Below are 20,438 nucleotides of genomic sequence, written 5' to 3' on the forward strand. Positions count from 1 at the left end.
CTTTATATAGGAATGTCACCTGCTTTATCACTGTCAAATTATTATTGTTCTTTGTTTATTTCAAAGCAGCCCTGTAGATTGGCATGTTTTTGGAGATAACAGGCTATTTAAATTTTATTACAGATTCCGTCGAATCTGCATATATTTTCAGATTGGCTGAGACTTATGAGGTCCATTGGTAGAAATGCATGAAGAGATCAAATTACACAGTAGCAGACTGACACCAGAGCTATAGTACTATCGTTCATTGTATTTTTCTGATTGGCTTGTAAGGCGTAGCATTTTGTGAATTTATGGGTCAAATGTCATGCAGATCTGCAGCACTGCTCTTTTAGCATTCATTTCAAGCCAATCTAGTCCACTAAACAAAGTCTTTGCAACTTTAAATAGCTGCAGTATCGATATCAATAAATTATTTTACGTATGTGCTATAAAATAAATTATAATACAGTCCTGTAGTAGAACAATATTAGGAAAAGCAAACAGCTAGTAGTAGGAAAATTGAACTTTAGGGAAGCATGTGTTTAAATGCTTTGTTTACATGGACATGAACTCAGAAAAATTATATAATTGATATCCATGCATTTTATTTTATTAATACTTCTTTTATCTCAATTATAACTTAACAAATATAGAATTTGAGTAAAAATAAAATTTTAGCAAATTTTTAAGGAAGCAAATCCAGAATTGACGTTCCATCATCAACGATCTACAACAGGGGTTGGCAAACTTTGGCTCCTGGCCCATCAGGGTAATCCACTGGCAGGTTGGGATGTTTTATTTACATAGAACATCCACAGGCACAGAGCTCCTCAGCTCCCAGTGGCTGTGGTTTGCCATTCCCAGTCAATGGGAGATGCGGGAAGTGGCACGGGTTGACGGAGGTCATGGGGAGCTGATACATTGTTTCCCAGCTCAATAGAATATAAATTCCACATTGATCCAAGTCCTTCACACATGGTGACATACCACATTGCCCAGAAGGAAGGAGGAGGACAGGAGTGTGGAAATATAATGAAAAAGTGTCATTAGCCAGCAGAATTTTCTGATGCAGAAATTATGGCCCAAGGAGAGACAGAACATTAATCCAACATTAAAACAGAGCCAGTTTAGAAGAAAAACAGTCATATTACAGCCAAACCTTGTGATTTTATGATTCATTTCAGCCCAGCAGAGACTCCTTCCACAATCAACTAATCTTCTCTTTATCTTTGGATCCAAAACCAGTTTTTGTTATTGCTGAAGAGAGAATATAAACTGTTATGCGGTTTGTAAAAAGGCAGTCCCAACCCCAAGTTCGGAGTTGTCTCCTAGTATTTTATTTAGTATTACAGGGATTGGCAACCTTTGGCACGCGGCTCGCCAGGGTAAGCACCCTGGTGGGCTGGGCCGGTTTGTTTACCTGCTGTGTCTGCAGGTTCAGCTGATCTCGGCTCCCACTGGCCATGGTTTGCCGCTCCAGGCCAATGGGGGCTGTGGGAAGCAGTGGCCAGCACATCCCTCAGTCCACACCACTTCCTGCAGCCCCCATTAGCCTAGAGTGGTGAACCGCGGCCAGTGGGAGCCGCAATCGGCTGAGCCTGCAGACGTGGCAGGTAAACAAACCAGCCCGGCCCACCAGGGTGCTTACCCTGGCAAGCCGTGTGCCAAAGGTTGCCGACCCCTGCAGTATTATATAAAGGATGGTCTTGTGATTAACGCACAAGACTGGGAACTAGAGGGTCTTCTATTCCCAGTTCATCCTTTTATGATTTTGGACAAATCATAACCCTTTGGTGAGTCAGTTTTCCTATTTGTAAAATGGAAGGACTGGGGATGATGATGACTGATAAAGCAATACTGTGTATTTCTTCAGTACCCAGCTAAAGGCTGAGTGGCAGATACCTGATAGGGCAAGAAAGTAGAAATTCAGAGTGAGGACAAAAGGTAAGAGAACAAATCAGCTACTGTAGAGTCAAACTGTAAGAATATGGAAGAGGTAATGAATCACATACTGCAGAGACAATGTATTATAGAAATTGATTAGTTAGCAAATCAATCAAGATAATGGCCAATAAATATGGCATAGATAAGCAACTGTGTCAAACAATGCCATTAATAATGATATCAGGTTAATTGCAGCAAAATAGGCAGGGATGTGAAATGATGAATAAAGAGTAGTGTGTAATAGTAATTCAGTAATTATAGGCTGGAATGTGATGAAATTGAAACGATGCAGTAAAATAACAGTCTCTGGAATGGCAGTGCTGGTCAGTGGAAGGACTGGACTGCCTATGCAACTTTGCCTTTTAATTAACTGCTCACCTCAAGAGTGCAGAATCATGAGTAGACAGTTCTGGTATTTCAGTCAAATGGGTGGAGCTGGTAGGCACTGCCACTGGCACTGGAGTTCTCAAAGATGGCAGAAGATTCATAGGATCTGTGGTCCCTCCATCCCTCACAATCTAACCCACTCTTCCTAGATAGCCTATAATTGTCTTCATCTCATCACATCTCAGACACACGGATTATGTCACCCTTATCTTCCCAAGCCAAGCATTCCACCTCACTTATTTGTTTTACCTTCCAGAGTTAGCAAAAAGACGTGTGTTTCACACTTAGCACTACTGTAATTACTGTTGTCACAACCAGTGGAAGACAGACTTTTGCTTGCACCACTGTGCTGTCATTGAGTGCATGGCTCCAACGTGAATGCCTGTGCGATATTTGAATATCTGGAATTTCCTTGATTTTTTCCATGGATGGTGAAAGAAATCTTAGTGTCAATATATAATGCAACAACAAGGGGCTTTTTCTCCAGTTCTCCCTAAAAAGACTACCAGTGTCTATGCTCATTAGATCCAATACCCAGTAAGAAACTTATAATCTATTTTTCAAATTTCCCATAGGAAGCTCAAATCCTCCAGCCCTTACTCAAGTGACTTTGTAAGGTGTGAATACTGGGGTGAGTAAGGGTTGTAGGATCACACCTAAGCATAGCTATCTAAAGACCTGGTTCACCTGGCCTTGAAGTCAATGGAAAAAAATCCAACTACATGTGCTTCCACTGCCAGTTCTTCAACACAGCTAGGTCACCATTTTCAGAAAATCCCTACTCTATGCATAAAGGACCATCACTCCTCTTTTAGAAAGAGAATCATTTCAAAGATAAGTAAGAACATCTTTCCTCTTGAGATGCTGACTAATGGTTTACACATATCCCTCTTGGGCTTGCGGCAAATGATCATGCATGTTGCACCAGATCCAATAAAATGTCAGTTTCTGACCCTAATACAGATTTTACTAGATATTACTTGGTGGATCACTGATTACTCATTATTTTGATTAAGGGCTAACATTTATTATAAATGTGTTTATTTTTCTTTTCTTTATGATCAATTATAATTAATTGAACTGCTATTCTATGTTATCATTGTGAGTGAAATGAAAGGACTCCAGCAATTTTACCTACTGACTGTACATGCTTTCTAACTGAGTGAACTTTCTCCTCCCCTATCCATGCACTACCCTTCACAGAGATTGATTTAGTCGTGACACTTCTAAAATGATTTCTTTCAGAAAAAGAAAGCTTTATTTTCTCTGACACATTCTGATTGAGATTAAATGTGCTGCATTGGTGTAGGGACAATCAATTCAGCTTGGTGTGAAGCAATTTGGGAAGAGTTCTCACTCTGGTACTAGTATAAATAACTAAAAACTGGCAATGCTGATAACAGTATTGGTTAGGCAAGGGTCAGTCTCTTTTGCATAGCTGTTTTCAAATAACTTATTAGTGGAAAATAAAATGAAGTAAAGTATTCAGCATCCTCACTTCAGATCACCATACTCCTTTCTTCCTAGAATGCTTTCTCCATTTTTCCCTGTATTTCAACAGCTACCACCATTATGACCATGTAAGAAGTTGAAAAGTTTGCATAATGGGCATTTCTTGATTTCTTATCCCTTTCCACCCTATTTTTTAAGACAAATCTCCAAACTAACAGTGTCAAATGTAGCAGAAGCACTAGCTCCTTCCATTCCCACAGGACTCAAGAACTCTCTCAATTTCATGCTTCCCTGCACAGCTTTATTTACACTAAAACCACTCTGCTATGTGCTTCAGAGCAAACCCTTGGACTTGATCTTCCAGCAAATCTCAGCTATATTATCTGTGCACTCTATGAAGCCTGGAGTCCCCACTAAAGACTCTGGTTGACATATCAGGTGAAATACAAGTGAACTGTCTAATGGAAGTTAATGTCCCAACAAAATGAGGTCAACACGATGCAATCAAATATGTGCAGCATCCATTCATGGAGTGCAGGCTTTTGTTCAAAACAGCATTTAGCGCTGGAGTTGCTATTGTAACAGTGAGACATTTGGTATATTTGCAAAGAATATTACTGACATTAATCTTTCTGAAATTCAAGTTGATGCCTCATGGATTTTCTTTCAATGAATTTTTGGATGAATACTAATTAGTGCTTAAAATCAAGGAAACTTTGGGAGTTCACCAGTATTTCCACAAATACCCACCTGCTAATAAAAATGATCAGCCCACATATCATCATGAAACCAAACTTGGCATGTAAAGTATATTTTTCATTATTAATTATTATTATTACACTGTTTTATCATCTCTATCAGTTATCCACTCAATTTTTGGTGCCTAGTATATGAACCGCTACCAAATGGTATATATAACGTTGTGTTCTAAAGACACTGACAAAACTTGGTACTAGCAGGACAACTATCAATAAAATGGTGGGAATTAAGGCTCTTCTTGATGGTTAAATTGAGTTATTTTTTTCTGTTTGGAAATTGCTTTTGATTAGAAGGTTTCTAGCAGGGCTATTTATGTATTTTGGGGATTATTATTGCATTTGTTATTTGCATTTTCAGTTTAATGGGTATGTGCTCTACAAATCTAATCTAAAATAAACAAATTTATGGGGGAAAGGTAATCCTGGAGTTTCCTTGTTCATGTTGATTTGTGTTAAAATTATTACTATAGTACATTATGTAAAGTTAACATATTTAAAACATTTTTCATACAGTTGTGCATAGGAATAGATTTCTTCTTTTAAAAGCTATTAAAACACTCAAAACTTATAAAAAAGTCAGCAAAGAGCATAGCTGACTGCATACCTTTTATGCAATACATACAGCATAAAGTCTCTCTTCAAAGGTCTTATTTAAATATGTTGTTAAATACATATATTGTTGTTTGAAGTGCTGTTGTAGCCCTGTTGGTACCAGGATAAGAGAGATACAAGGTGGGTGCAGTAATATCTTTATTTGACTAACTTCTGTTGGTGAAATAGACAAGCTTTTGAGCTTCACAGAGCAAACCCAAAGAAGAGCTCTGTGGAGCTCAAAAGCTTGTCTGCTTCACCAATGGAAGTCTGTCCAATAAGGGTATGTCTATATTGCAGTTAAAACTCACGGCTGCCCCTGGCTGCAGACTTGGGCTAAGGGGCTGTATAATTGTGGTGTAGATGTTCAGGTTTGGGCTTTAAGAGCCTGCAAACAGGGAGGGTCCCAGAGATCAGGCTTCAGCCTGAGCACAAACATCTACACTGTAATTAAAGAGCCCCTTAGTCCTAGCCCCACAAGCCCAAGTCAGCAGGCATAGGCCAGCCATGGGTGTCTAATTGCAGAGTCGACATACCTTGTGAGATATTACCTCAACCACCTTGTCTCTTGTTAAATCTTTAGACCCTTTTAGACATTCTGAAAAGCCTTTTTGCTGCACGCCCAGCAATGTCCATTCAAAGTTAAATACTTCACCTGTTTATAAAGCATTTTTTGTTCTCACGTAGAACTTTCTGGACCTGGATCCCAGTGTGCTTTTCAAACAAATGATGATCTTGTAGTTAAGTATTGCACTGGGACTCAAGAGACCTGATTCAATTCCTGGTATTGCCACAGACTTTAGATTTTTGCATTTTTTTGATGTGGTAACCATTTTACTCAAATTAACAGGAAAATAAAATGACAGTACAAAATGACGTGACACCAAATTTTTCTCATTAAATGTTGCATACATGTTTTCACCATTTTTGTGCTATGCATTAGCATAGAAGAACACTCAATCTTGATTAAACTGAAAACACTGACAAAACTTTACCAGTAGTACATGTCTTTTAACACTGATATATCATTACATCTATCTATTGTAAGTGACCATACTATGCCCATCTCTGCAGCATGAGTGCCTTCCTAACATACGGAATTTTGCATTTTCCTCTTTTCATTTCCACAGCTATCCTCTTTTCATTTCCACAATTACTGAGCCTCAGAATATTTTGGTGTAACAAAAGGTGGTGACAGAAGATTTTGCCTTTGGAGATAATATTTTCCTACTTAAATGGATTTTATAAACCCCTTCAAGGTTTGGTTGGGATACGGGAGAGCAATTTGAAATGGGTGCCTACAGCCAGAAAGGACTTTATGCAAAGCCTCTCTGAAACTCTTCTTCAGAAAGTCAGCTGCCTCCCTCACAAATAACAAGCAGCTCCAGGCAGGTTTATTACTCTTTTAGAAAATACATTAGACATTTATTTATTTATTTATTTTAAAAGATTTACAATGGATTTTCCCACTGCAGCATCCCCACTACTTTAAAAGAGATCCTACCAAATCTACTATCTTCCTATATTAAGGAATATTTTTCTTTAATTACAACTAGTTGTGTGCATGTGTGGATGTAGCTGTAGGGTGTTTGTTGGGGTTTGTTTCTCCCTCCATAGCCTCCTTGCTTTTATATGGTTCCTTTTCCTAGTATTTTGGGCTAAAGTTGAAGAACTTTTACTTCTTACAGAATCAAGAGATGGATAGCACTAGTATAAAATCTGCAGATGCTGTGCAAGCTCCACCAGCAGACCACAATACTCACTTTCAACAATTCCAACCACAGGTCTATTTCAGGAAGAGACTGCCAGTCATGCTAGGCTATGTTTTCTGATGATTTTTTTTAAATAGACGACTTAGTGTCATCCACTAATTTATTTCACTTCTGGTCCATGCTATATTCCTTCAAGGGCTCTAGAAGTGAAAGACTACTGATACCAAACCTCATGCAATTACAAGTTCTTTAATTATAACTACTCACCAAGTCTCCAAATTTAGGCATCACTGGATTTACTTGCATCATGGTACAATTCCCCACTCTGAACCTTAGCGTCCAAAAGATGGGGTATCAGCATGAGTTCCTCTAAGCTCAGTTACCAGCTTAGTACTTATAGCGCTGCCACCAATCAGTAATTCTAGTGCCTGGTACACTCTGGTCCCCCCAAAACCTTGCCCAGGGACCCCCAAGACCCAGTCCCTCTGGATCTTAACACAAGGAAAGTAAACCCTTTCCCTCACCGTTGCCTCTCCCAGGCTTCCCCTCCCTGGGTTACCCTGGAAGATCACTGTGATTCAAACTCATTGAATCACAAAACAGAGAGGACAATTCACCTTCCTCCCTCCTTCTCTTTCCCCCTCCCAGACTCTTCCTGAGAGAGAAAGTAATCCTGACACAGAGAGAAATTAGCCTCTCTCTCCCCCTTCCTTCCTTTCTCCCCACCAATTCCCTGGTGAATCCAGACCCAGTCCCCTGGGGTCTCACCAGAATAAAAAAACAATCATGTTCTTAAACAAGAAAAGCTTTTAATTAAAGAAAGAAAAAAAACAGTAAAAATTATCTTTGTAAATTTAAAAAAAAATGGAATAGGTACAGGGTCTTTCAGCTATAGACATTGGGAACACCCTCCCAGTACAAATTAAAATCTTTTCAGTAAAATACCAATTTGAACTCCTTCCAGCCAAATACACATTTGAACTTCTTCCAACCAAATACACATTTGCAAATAAAGAAAACAATCATAAGCCTAACTCGCTTTATCTACCTAGTACTCACTAGTCTGAACTTATAAGAGCCTGTATTGGAGAGATTGGAGAGAAACCTGGTTGCACGTCTGATCCCTCTGAGCCCCCAGAGTGAACAACAACCAAAACTAACAGCACAGCACAAAAACTTCCCTCCCTCAAGATTTGAAAGTATCCTGTCCTCTGATTGGTCCTCTGGTCAGCTGACAGCCAGGCTTACTGAACTTGTTAACCCTTTACAGCCAAAGAGATATAAAGTACTTCTGTGTTATTAACTCTTCTTATCTGTTTATGACAACTTGAGCTTGACTATTTTTTTCCTTTGCCTTCTTTAAATGAATGTCAGAATGTAAAGTTCTATGGAAAGATCGTTTTCTCTTTCAAGTGTTTCATTAATTTTAGGAAAGGTTGAACTTAATGGAGTTTAAGGTATTGTGAAACTATATTTGGGATTTCTGGTTTGCAAATTAGTTAGAAATTGTGATTTTCCTCCATTTGTTTTTTAAACCTATGGCTTCTCCCTCCTTCCGCCCCGAAGTGTGACAATTTAAAAAACATACTTTGATTATGACAAGCTTGTGCTATGCATTAAAATAGAACCACCACCCAAATCCAAGCTAACACTAATAGATGCCATGTATATTTTATTTAGACTGCATTTGTTTTTCCAATAGAATTTTTCTTCTCCAAACCTATTTTCCTTTTTAAAGTTTTAGTTTGTTTTAATTTAACTCCCCGTTTTAGAATATTTATTTTTTACCCTATTGTTTCATTTATTTTTCCTTCTGATCTCCCCTCTTTCCCCGCTCTTTCTTTAGCAGAATATGAACCTAAAAAATCTTAGAGTTTGAGTTAAAGTTTCAAAACTCCCTCTGTTTAAGTGGATTAAAATTTAGGCAAAATCGGTTTTCTGAGGTTTTAATGCTTCCAGTGTGATATTTCCTTAACAGATTTGCCTTTTTATTTTCAGCTACACAATTCATCACCTTGATTTATTAATCTAGCAATGGCCTACTTTGAAAACAGGCCACTCTTTGCACTTCTTATCTTTCTTCCAACACATTTAGTCAGTTTCTCTCTTTCGGAATCATAGCTTACTCTCAAGAATTATTTTCTAGTTCCCCTTAATTTTTTTAAAAGACTTTCCCTTAGTTTTAAGGATATCAAAGGAAGCTAAATGCTTCTATAAAGGAATCAGATTTGGACTACAACATGACAATTAACTTTTCTGTAAGGCAGTCGCTATTTCCACAGTTCAGAAAAGAATTTAAGCATGCACTTAATAACTGCTATGAGCTTCCAGTTTCATTGTACATTGGACTCAATTTCATCTTTTTAATTTTGACTGTAATAGACTTTCATTCAGGCTGTACTTGTCCTAAAGACCCTTCCATACGCTACTTTGCATTCTCTTGATGAGAAAAATATATTGTTGCTGTACCAGAAATGAATTAAAATATTTCAATAATTATGGACATTCATCTTTTGTCATGTGTTAAAAAAAATTATTCTAATGAATTATTTTTATAATTAGAAGTTTATCTTGGAACTGTTTTCTAAAGATAAACTAATATTACTGTCAGTTAACTTCCTTCTACAACATCTTAAAACTGAATACCTGGATTCCTTTATATTTGATGTTTTCATGTTTGCATCCAGAATTCTAATTCACTGATTTTCTATGCTTTTCCTCCTATTCAGATAAGAACCTATTTCTCTCCAATCAGAAACCTAATTAAACACATCTTCTAGGGTAAAAGCACAAATGGATATGTCTTGGAAGCGGATTTTTGCAGTTCTCTTGCTCAACTACCTTCTTGGTGTTACACTTTCTTGAAGCAGTTTTGGAGTTCATTTATCTATTCTGCCTTTTTTACAAAATATGTTCTAAATGTAATCATATGACTCACATTTTATTCTTTTCCAATGAAACTTTGGATTTAACAGTGTCCCTTCTTTGTCATTCATGTTTAACGGCAATTGATTCTGGGTTACGATGCCTGAGCAATTTTTGGAACTCTGAACTAGAATTCAGCAAAACACTTTAGCGTATGCCTGACTTTAAGCATCTGAGTAATCTATTCCCTATCAGCAGAACATTTAATTACTTCCATAATTTCAAGCACATTCTTCACTTCCCTTAACTTCAAGGAGACAAACAAATGCTTCAGTGTTTTCTTGAACAAGGATGGACTTAAGCATGTGCTCAAATGCTTTCCTGAATTGGTACTGAAATGATTTGGTATTTGAGGTAGAGGATACAACCCTGCACTCATGCATGACTAAAGTCATCATTTTATAATCTTTTTCTCAGCACGGCCTTCATGGATAGAGCACTTGACTATACAAGCGTTATTCCCTAATTATTTATTACTAGTAAATCTTCAAATTATTCTGTTAAAACTTCACCTTGAAAAGTGATGATAGAATTGTATTTATTTGCTTCTAGTAAATACATGTACATAGATGTTAATTTGTGCATTTTTTCAGTTTACATGTAGTGTAAATAGTTAAAGGATTGGCATTAGGAAATGTGTTATGGTCCTGATCCAAAGCCCATTTAAGACAATGGATGTCTTGCCATTAACTTCAATGGGTTTTTGATCAGGATACAAGTGTTAACAATTAAGATAATTAACATTTTCTAGTCTGTTATTAAATATTTTATTAGTCATCAAGTTTTGCTTAGATTACTCATGGAAAGCATTCCATTAAGTCCTATCAGTCTAATCCTGTAATTGTTCCCATGCTTCATCACATGTAATGATATAGAAACAGATCTTAGCCTATTGCACAGCAATGCATAGACCATCAAACCTATTTCCTCCAAAGATATACCATTTTTCTTGATTGTATTTACTTCTCAATGCCACATACCTTGCTTTCAAAACATGCCTAATTAGCTTCTATATGTGGCTAAGCCTACTACTACTTGTATTGTAGCACCTATACTTGTCAAGATCCTGTTAAATTAGCAATTGTTAGAGACCTTAGGCCAGATGCTCAGCTAGCTTAAACTGATGCAGTTCCACTACAGCACTTTACACAAGCTGAGGATCTAGTGCATGGTTTCCGCTTTAAAAAAAATACTTTAACTTGTGAATTATTTTTCTTTCTTTGGTCCCATTTCAGCAGTCTATCCCAGTTCAAAGCATTCAAGCATGCACTTATTCTTCAAGAATGTGGTTAAGTCTCATTAATTTCAGTGCAAGTTAAGCATGTGTTTAAATGTTCTGCTGACCTGAGAGATCCAAGATGGACCATTTGGACCTATATTTGTCATCTTCTCTTTCAACCCCTTTCCTTCCCTTTTCTTAATTTGAATCTCCACATCTGAATTTATGTTTTCAATTTTTATTTTAAGAGGATGGTGTCATGGATTCACAGGATCTTGGCTAAAAAGACAGGAGCAGCAGAGCGAGTGACTGAGGCAATGGGCTGAGTGACTGCTGGGAGCAGAGCAGACAGTGGTGAGCTAATTCCCCAGATGAGTCATGAGGAGATGCAACTGAGCAAACAGTAGCAGACCTCATTACAACCAGTTTTTTGGGACTGACTCCTTCTGGGTGTAGTGCCCCAAGGGCGAACACACTTCCACCAGGGCAGGTCAGTAGTCTCCAAAGGCTTGTCTTCTCTACAGCTGCTGGTCGATTTAAGCTGTGCAATTTGAGTTACATTAGTAGCATAACTCAAGTCCAGGCCCACGGATGGGGAGCGGGAGAGACTGGGCAAGAAGGGCAATTGCCCAAGGGCTTGGGCAAATTAAAAGGGCCTGGGGGCCCCCGCCCACTGCTCCTCTAGTGGCAGCAGCAGCGAGGAGCCCCGGGCCCTTTTAAATCATCCGGGTGAGCCACAGGGCTCAGAGGCGACGCCCTCCCCAGACTGCTGCTCAGGGTACTTGACCAAGCAGCCAGTCCCAGCTGAGGAGAGGAAGGAGCAGGGTCAGAACTGGAAGGGAAGAGGCAGGGCCAGTGCCTCTCCTCTTCTGACCACGCTCTCTGTGCTGGGCTCAGCTTCTCTGGGGACAGTGTCCGGGCATGCTGGAGCCCTCCCCAGCATGCTCAGAGTTGGCTCCAGTTTACAGTTACATTTTGAGACCTAACAGTTAATCAGTTTTTAATCCATATAAATGTGTGTCATGCAGTGTGAATGATTAACATTGGTTGTTTTCTTCTTTCTTCTGATCTAAAACTCAAGACTTCTTTAACGAAGAATGTAAAATCTATACTTACTCAAATATTGGACCAAATTCAGTGATTCAAATGGTGATAAATTTAATAAGTAAATGAATAGGTCAGAGTGTAAATTGATATATTTTATACATTGTAAAGGCCAAAGGAAGGGAATGTGGCAGGAAAACAACCAACCAAACAGTGAGTGTAAAAATATAAGTTTAAGAAGGGATCAATTTATAGCTCATACCTATTCTTCTTCATACCTACCAACTTTACTTACTACAACAACACATGTTGATTACACTCATGCTGGCTTATTGAGCCTCATCCAGAGAAGCAAATAATTACAACAATTTTTCCACTTCATGAATCATGAAACCATTAAACCAAGTATACGATTCACTAGTTCCCATACCTTATGAGAGGTAAAGAATTAATCTGGAATGACATTTCCACTCTCTCTTTTCAAATAATATATTAATTAGATCACAAGTCACAGAACTCTCACACAATCTGCCAGACTGTGACATTCACAATTAAGGTCAATACTCTGATCAGTACTCTTAGCGAAAATATACTATTTAATGGAAAATGTCTTTTGATTTACATGGTAAAGGAAGTTGTAAACCTGAAAAAAAATTCTGATAGTTATCTGATATGAATGCGCTCCTACAATAATATGATACAGATTCTTTACTGGTTTTCTACCAGTGAAAATAAGGTTATCTATTTATGAAGGACTAATGCTGTTTCCTCAAACGCTAGTATAAACAATTTATTCCAGAGATGACAGTAAGATACTTGGTGTTCTATCCTCGACTCTGCTACAGACTTTGTGGGTATGTCTACACCAGGGGTTGGCAACCTCTGGCACGCGGCTCACCAGAATAAGCACCCTGGCGGGCCAGTCCAGTTTGTTTACCTGCCGCGTCGGCAGGTTCAGCCGACTGTGGCTCCCACTGGCCGCAGTTCACCATGCCAGATCAATGGGGGTGGCGGGAAGCCATGGTCAGCACATGGCTCGCCCATGGCGCTTCCCGCCGCCCCCATTGGCCTGGGATGGTGAACCACGGCCAGCGGGAGCCGCGATCGGCTGAACCTGCCGACGCGGCAGGTAAACAAACTGGTCTGGCCCAACAGTGTGCTTACCCTAGCAAGCCACATACCAGAGGTTGCCAACCCCTGGTCTACGCAATACTTTGGAGCAAGCCTCTAAGCGAGGTTGACAGGCGGGGCTAACCTCCCTCTCTAGGCTGTAAAGCCTGAGCTCCAGCCTGAGCCACCACTTAGAAGTGCTGTCTATGCAGCTATTTTTAGAATGCTAGCACGAGTCCTGCAAATCCAAGTGTATTAACTCAGGCTGGGAGGCTTGGCCTGCAAGCTCCAAAAACCTGTGTAGACATCATTTTGGCTAGACACTTAACTTCAGTTTGGCTCAGCTTTCCTGTTTGTAAAATGGAGACAATAGCTGATTAATAGGAATTATAAAACACTGAGAAAGCTTTGGCTAAAAGGTAAGAGCTTAGTATTATTATGTTAATACCCACTTTTGCAATCAATAAATTATATTTTCTGGTCACTGCTTTGTAATGTGTTGGTAAAGTGTCTCTTATGCGTTGCCCTGTAAATAACAGTGACCATCTGCGAATAGATGTGTACAAAACAGACAGTGGCATTGTAACTACAAATGGAAAGAATTATACAAAACTTCAGACTGTGGTAATACGAAAATTAGAAAAATGCACTGCCATTGTAAAAAACCCCAAAATTTAATTTAAAAAAGCAATCTTTTAAAGAGATTATTCTTCATATCCTAGCTATCACACTTCCTCTATTTTTTAGTGACTCGTGCTGGTCCATTCTTTTTAACTGTTCATCAATATGAAGTAGTAAAATCCATCATCCATCCAAAATGACTAGTGCTAATCCTTTTTGTGTAAAAGTAATAATTCTGTGTTTCTCTACAAGGAAATACAGATACTAATTTGAAAATGGGGATTCAGTAGATTGATAGAGTTTGGAAAGCTTTTGAATCCATGGGTCATCTGTTCTCCTAGCTGCCTGAAGGGGTCCAAATATGCTGCGGGACTCCATGATGGGTAAAGCAAGTAGCATTTTGCTATATAGATCCTCGTGAGAAGTGCCATTCTCAACAGACTCCTCACATTATCGGGCTAATCTTGCTCACATTTGTAACATCATAAAATCAGGTTTTACAGCATAAAAAACAAATCCAATGTACATTATGAAAAACATGGTTATAGGATAAGAGACACATTCTGAGACAATCAATGATGTCCTACTAACATTCTTTCAGGGAACTACAATAGGATATGTTGCTTATTGTTTTTCTATGTAAACCTGTATTTAGGACCAAATGTTATGCATATACTATGTACACATGCATATCTAAGAGCAGAATTTGATTCATAGTATATTTTTCCAGGAAATGGCAAGTTTCAATATAATTTACGTCTAAAAAATGGTGCAAATGAAAGGACTGAAGCTAACTAGTTATGAAATAGCTAAGTGAAGTAAAACAATCAGAATCCTAAAATACTTAAGAGAATAATAATAATAATAATAATAATAATAATAATATAAGTTGACACGAATGGTTTGTTTATACAATGGATATACAATAATCTTCTTCTTCTTAACTGAGACTCTGATCTGAAGCTCACTGAAATCAACTAGAGTCTTTTTGTTAGCATGGTGGAATTTTGTTCGGGCTTTTCTATATTTTTGAAGATCAAGAGCCAAGAATTAAAGGGAACCATGTTTAGATATGGACCTACAGGTTAAAACACAAATTCTTCTTTCTTCATATTAGGCTAACATGCACTGACTCTTTTGCTAACTTTTAGCTGCTAACCAACTCCTGTTTAATTGCAAATCTAAAGAAACTCCCTGGGGATTACAGATTACACTCACAAATCAGAAAGACACAGCACAATATACTTTCCATAGGAAAATTACTTATTTCAGCTCTGGCCAACTCCATAGTAAGAATTCAACCACCAGCTGGCTAATATGTACAATCTAAAGATTTAGCAGCAGGTTTTTACATTAGTAACAGCAAGAATCCATTTCGCAATAGAAGACGGAGAATAAATGATTCTCATTTTAAGAGTCCTTAAGGCTAAAGTGCTTTATCTGCCTTAAACGTTCTGACTAACTAGCTCCACGTGATGCCATTGAGATTAATTTTAACAAACCCATATGAAGGTAGTTTCTACTATCATGCAAAAATACAATAGATATGCATAACTAGGGGTGCGTATGTTAGTGGAGGAGAACAAGGGAAAATGTTACGTGTTAGTTTGCTAGCTTTCCAGCATGTAAGCCTGAAAAACTCTGAGAGTCATAGCTTTTAAGGTCAGAAGGGAACATTATGATCATCTAGTCTGACCTCCTGCACAACTCAGGCTACAGAATCTCACCCACCCACTCCTGTAATAACCCCTTAACCTACATCTGAGCCACTGAAGTCCTCAAATCATGCTTTAAAGACTTCAAGGTGCAGAGAATCCTCCAGCAAGTGACCCATGCGCCATGCTGCAGAGGAAGGCAAAAAGCCTCCAGAGTCTCTGCCAATCTGCCCTGGCGGAAAATTCCTTCCTGACTCCAAATATTATGATCAGCTAAACCCTGAGCATGTGGGCAAGACTCACCAGCCAGACAGCCAGGAAAGAATTCTCTGTAGTAACTTAGATCCCACCCCATCTAACATCCCATCACAGGCCATTGGGCATATTTAACGCTAGTAGTCAAAGATCAATTAATGGCCAGAATTAGGCTATCCCATCATACCATCCCCTCCATAAATTTATCAAGCTTAGTCTTGAAGCCAGATATGTCTTTTGCCCCCACTGCTCCCCTTGGAAGGCTGTTCCAGAACTTCAGTCCTCTGATGGTTAGAAACCTTCATCTAATTTCAAGTCTAAACTCCCTGATGGCCAGTTTACATCCATTTGTTCTTGTGTCCACATTGGTACTGAGCTTAAATAATTCCTCTCTCTCCCTGGTATTCATTCCTCTGATACATTTATAGAGAGCAATCATATCTTCCCCCAGCCTTCTTTTGGTTAGGGTAAACAAGCCAAGCTCTTTGATTCTCCTTTCATAAGACAGGTTTTCTATTCCTCGGATCATCCTAGTAGCCCTTCCCTGTATCTGTTCCAGTTTGAATTCATCCTTCTTAAACATGGGAGACCAGAACTGCACACAGTATTACAGATGAGGTCTCACCAGTGCCTTGTATAACGGCACTAACACCTCCTTATCTTTACTGGAAATACCTCGCTTGATGCATCCCAAGACTGCATTAGCTTTTTTCACAGCCATATCACATTGATGGCTCATAGTCATCCTGTGATCAACCAATACTTCAAGGTCCTTCTCCTCCTCTGTTACTTCCAACTCATGTGTCCCCAGCTGATAACAGTATTTCTCGTTTTAATCCCTAAATGCATGACCTTGCACTTTTCACTATTAAATTTCATCCTGTTACTATTATTCCAGGTTACAAGGCGATCAAGATCTTCCTGTATGATATCCCAGTCCTTCCCTGCATTGGCAATACCTCCCAGTTTTGTGTCATCCGCAAACTTTATTAGCACATTCCCACTTGTTGTGCCAAGGTCAGTAATAAAAAGATTAAATAAGATTGGTCCCAAAACTCTTGTCTGTGTTCCCAGAGAAAATGGTATTAGAAATCTAAAAGAAATGATTTTCCGTCTTAATATACTAAGGACTAAATTCCACCAGCTTACGTTGGTTTCCATTTGCATAGATCAAGGTGCAATCCAAAGTCTTCTATGGAGAGGCTGAGGTATAGGAAAGTGGTGGCAACTTTGTGCTGGAGAGCATATAGCAGATAACACCCCCTCCCCAGAATAGGTGTCATTAGTCTAGAGCATGTCTATGGCAGACAGGATAATAGTTTAGTTGATCCCCTCAGCTATGTCTATGAGTGAGAACCAGTGTCTGGAAAAGGCTAAAGCTGCCTTTAGCCAAGAAACCTTGCAGGAGGAAACCTTGAGTGACTGGTACCACCATTTTTCCTTCTCTGGTGACTTCCCTCTAGGATTCAGCAGGCCTGGTTGCTTACATAGGTGCAACCATATAAAAACATAGTTGGAGCCCCCAAAATGAAAATGTTTCATTTTGGAAATGTCAAAATGGTTAATGTTGACATTTCCAGGTTTTTTTGACCAAAGCAATTTGTCAAAATCAAGACAAATTCACAAAATGTTCAGTCAACCCAAACATGCATTTTGGGGTGAAAAAGTTTCATCTGAAAAATTTCACCCAACTCTAACCAGAAGGGAGACGGCACCAGTCCTTAGCCACACTTAGAGGGACACCAAGAGAATAGTACAAAGTGGGTGTGTGAAGGGAGGCAACCAGGGGCGGCTCTAAACATTTTGCCACCCCAAGCCTGGCGGCATGCCACGGGGGGTACTCTGCCGGTCGCCGGTACCGTGGCTCCGGTGGACCTCCCGCAGGCGTGCCTGTGGAGGGTCCGCTGGTCCCACGGGAGGTCCACCAGAGCCGCAGGACCAGCGGACTCTCCGCAGGCATGCCGCTGAATGCACCCCGCCTGCCACCCTCCCGGTGACCGGCAGAGCGCCCCCTGCGGCATGCCGCCCCAAGCACGCACTTAGCATGCTGGGGCCTGGAGCCACCCCTGGAGGCAACGTTCCCCACTTATGCTCCCTCCACAAAGTAGCATGCCGCTGCTAACACAAGGAGATGTAAATTGTGTATCCCTAAACCTGCAAGAATGATACTTTCCCTATATCTAATTTGTTTTTCTAACTACGGAGGACCATATTTTGGCAGATTAACACTCCTGAGAAATATCTGATGTGAGAGGAAAACTGAGACTACTCTTTACTTGTTCTCTACTCCAACTCAGAGGTACAAGCATGTTGGGGAAAAAAACCCAAATTAAATGGTAATATCAGAATATACGCTTTCCATATGTCTTACACTTATTTATTTACTCATTAATATGTATCAAGCATAATATTTTAATACATGTAATCCAACATTTCTGTATTGGAAAAATAATGAATAAAAAAATATATAAAAACTAAAGCTTGAGTTTGCTTACTTTGCTTCATAGTGTTCAACACCAATTTTACTAAATGAGCTTGAAGGAGCCATTATTTATGTTTAAATGCATATTTTTTCTTTTAAAGAAATGAATACATTCTTCTTTATAGTTGATTCAGTATTAAAAAGTGTATAGAAAAACATTATCCTTGCACATGAAAATGAAACTTTCCAGCTATGGTGCAGAAAGATTTCCATTTAAATGCAGATTCTGACTTTTAACTCAGTAAAATGCTTGTCTTTTGAAATAAGAATAGCAGCGTAAAAGTTACTTCAAAAATGTATCATGAAGGAAAATGTCCACACAAATCAAGTCAGCATTAGCTTCCTACTGATAAACTACCCCACTGAAACAGGATTTTATTTTCACATCTTTTTTGTTAAAAATAAAATCAACACTTTCTCCCTCTCACTGTTTTCAGGAACTGTGCACTGAGAGCACACAAGCTGCATCATGCAGGCAGTAGATATCCATTTTGCCAGCAAGGGGTCCTGTACGATCCTCCGTGGTATACACACTGCCTAATTTGTGAATCAGAGACCACTTTCTTCATGGTTTTTTTCTTCTCACTTTTTTTACATTTCACTCCACCGTAATCAGAGAAAGCAAAATTTTATTTACCACACTTAATACCACACCAGTTTCTTTCCTTTCTGTCCAGTCCCGCACACTTTTTCTCTGCACTGTTTCACCCTAGATGCAGGGCCAGCTCCAGGCACCAGCCCAGCAAGGAGCTGCTTGGGGCAGCCAACGGTGAGGGGCGGCACGTCCGGGTCTTCAGCAGTAATTCGGCTTTAAGTGTCAGTGATTTAAGTGTCAGTAAGACATTAGTCACCAGTTTATTTATAGCTGTTTCTTGAGCCTACAGTGACATGAAAGAAGGCACTTTAGGTTGGAGTGGCATACTCATGTTTTAGTCAATTTCTGTATAAGGAACTGAAGAGAGAATATGTTCTCAGAAAAAATAAATTGTCCCACCAATTTGGGTGACCTGTGTAATTTGAAGAATGCTATATTTGCAAAGGAATATTTGTGGCTAACCATTGTGGCTACATTATATGTAAAATATTACCTTTCTTCCTCCAAATAAATTTTGCTTCCTGATGAAATTACAAAGTCATTCTTCATCAGCACATCTTTCATCTGAGTGCAGTCAAGCACAGGTTATCTTGTATGTAGTATAAGAGGACATACGAGATAACCTGTGCTTGACTGCACTCAGTTATCATTTACTGTGCTCAGTACAAAGTCTGATTAGATAAATACTTATATGTTCTGTAGTTGTAGCTGCGTTGGTTCCAGGATATTAGAGAGAGAAGGTAATATCTTTTTTGGTGCCCAACTTCTGTTGGTGAGAGATACAAGCTTTTGAGCCACACAGAGCTCTTCTTCAGGTCTGAGAAAGGGACTCCCAGCATCACAGCAAAATTCAAGATGGAGCAGTTTGGTTTGCATAAGTAGTTAGCATACTGCTAACTACATATGCTAAGCATGTCTTTCTCACCAACAGAAGTTTGTTCAATACAAGATATTATCTCACCCACATTGTCTCTAGATAAATGCTTGGTATTTTAAATTTGTTAGAAACATACAAGTTCTTTCTCACAAAATATGTTGAGCTGGGGAATATATTTAGTTTGAAGGCAGGAAAGCACAATAATTCATTTTTCTTTGAAAACAAAGTAGTAACTGGTAACAGCATCTTTGGAGAACAGCGTAAAGAAGCTTTCAATCTGCTTTTCAAGAGAAAAATGGAAACATTAACAAGTCCCATTTGCAGAAATACGTGACAGATTCAGCTTGTGTATGCTGCATAGAAATACCCGATTTCTATTGAAAAGAATAACCCCTAATAATGCCATTTACCACAGTACACAGATATGCAGAGATGTAGGAGAAAATGGAATTCAAACTGAGATGTTAGTCATTCAACAACTGCAACTAAACCAGAACAGCGAAAGGCACAGCAGTTCTATTAGCTCAAGTAGAAGATGTCTTCATTATAAATATCCAATTATCACTTTGTCTATTACAGTGTGAGTTTCAGCACCATTGAGTTTGCTCAAAATAGCCAAGGCTTGTTCTGGAGCACAGTTTCTGCAGTGTCATTCTGCCGTTTCAACAATCCAATATTTCCTTACAAATAGCCAGGAAGCAATGCTAGACAGAATAGAAGGAAAGCTACATAAGGATAACATTAAGCAGATTGATTTTTAAACTTTATCCCAGACACCACATGCTGCTCTGTGGCACCACATTTAGCTGAAGGGGAAGGTCAAATATCA

At 39.0% G+C, this 20,438-nt stretch overlaps 1 protein-coding gene across 2 annotated transcripts in view; it reads right to left on the bottom strand.

The window, feature by feature from the left end:
- GPC6 (glypican 6) overlaps positions 1-20,438 on the bottom strand; it is a 1,185,284-nt gene that overhangs the window by 753,379 nt on the left and 411,467 nt on the right. The gene's annotated exons all lie outside the window — the stretch shown is intronic.

The sequence above is a fragment of the Gopherus flavomarginatus genome, chromosome 1 (genome assembly GCF_025201925.1).
Source record: "Gopherus flavomarginatus isolate rGopFla2 chromosome 1, rGopFla2.mat.asm, whole genome shotgun sequence".
Classification (NCBI taxonomy): domain Eukaryota; kingdom Metazoa; phylum Chordata; order Testudines; family Testudinidae; genus Gopherus; species Gopherus flavomarginatus.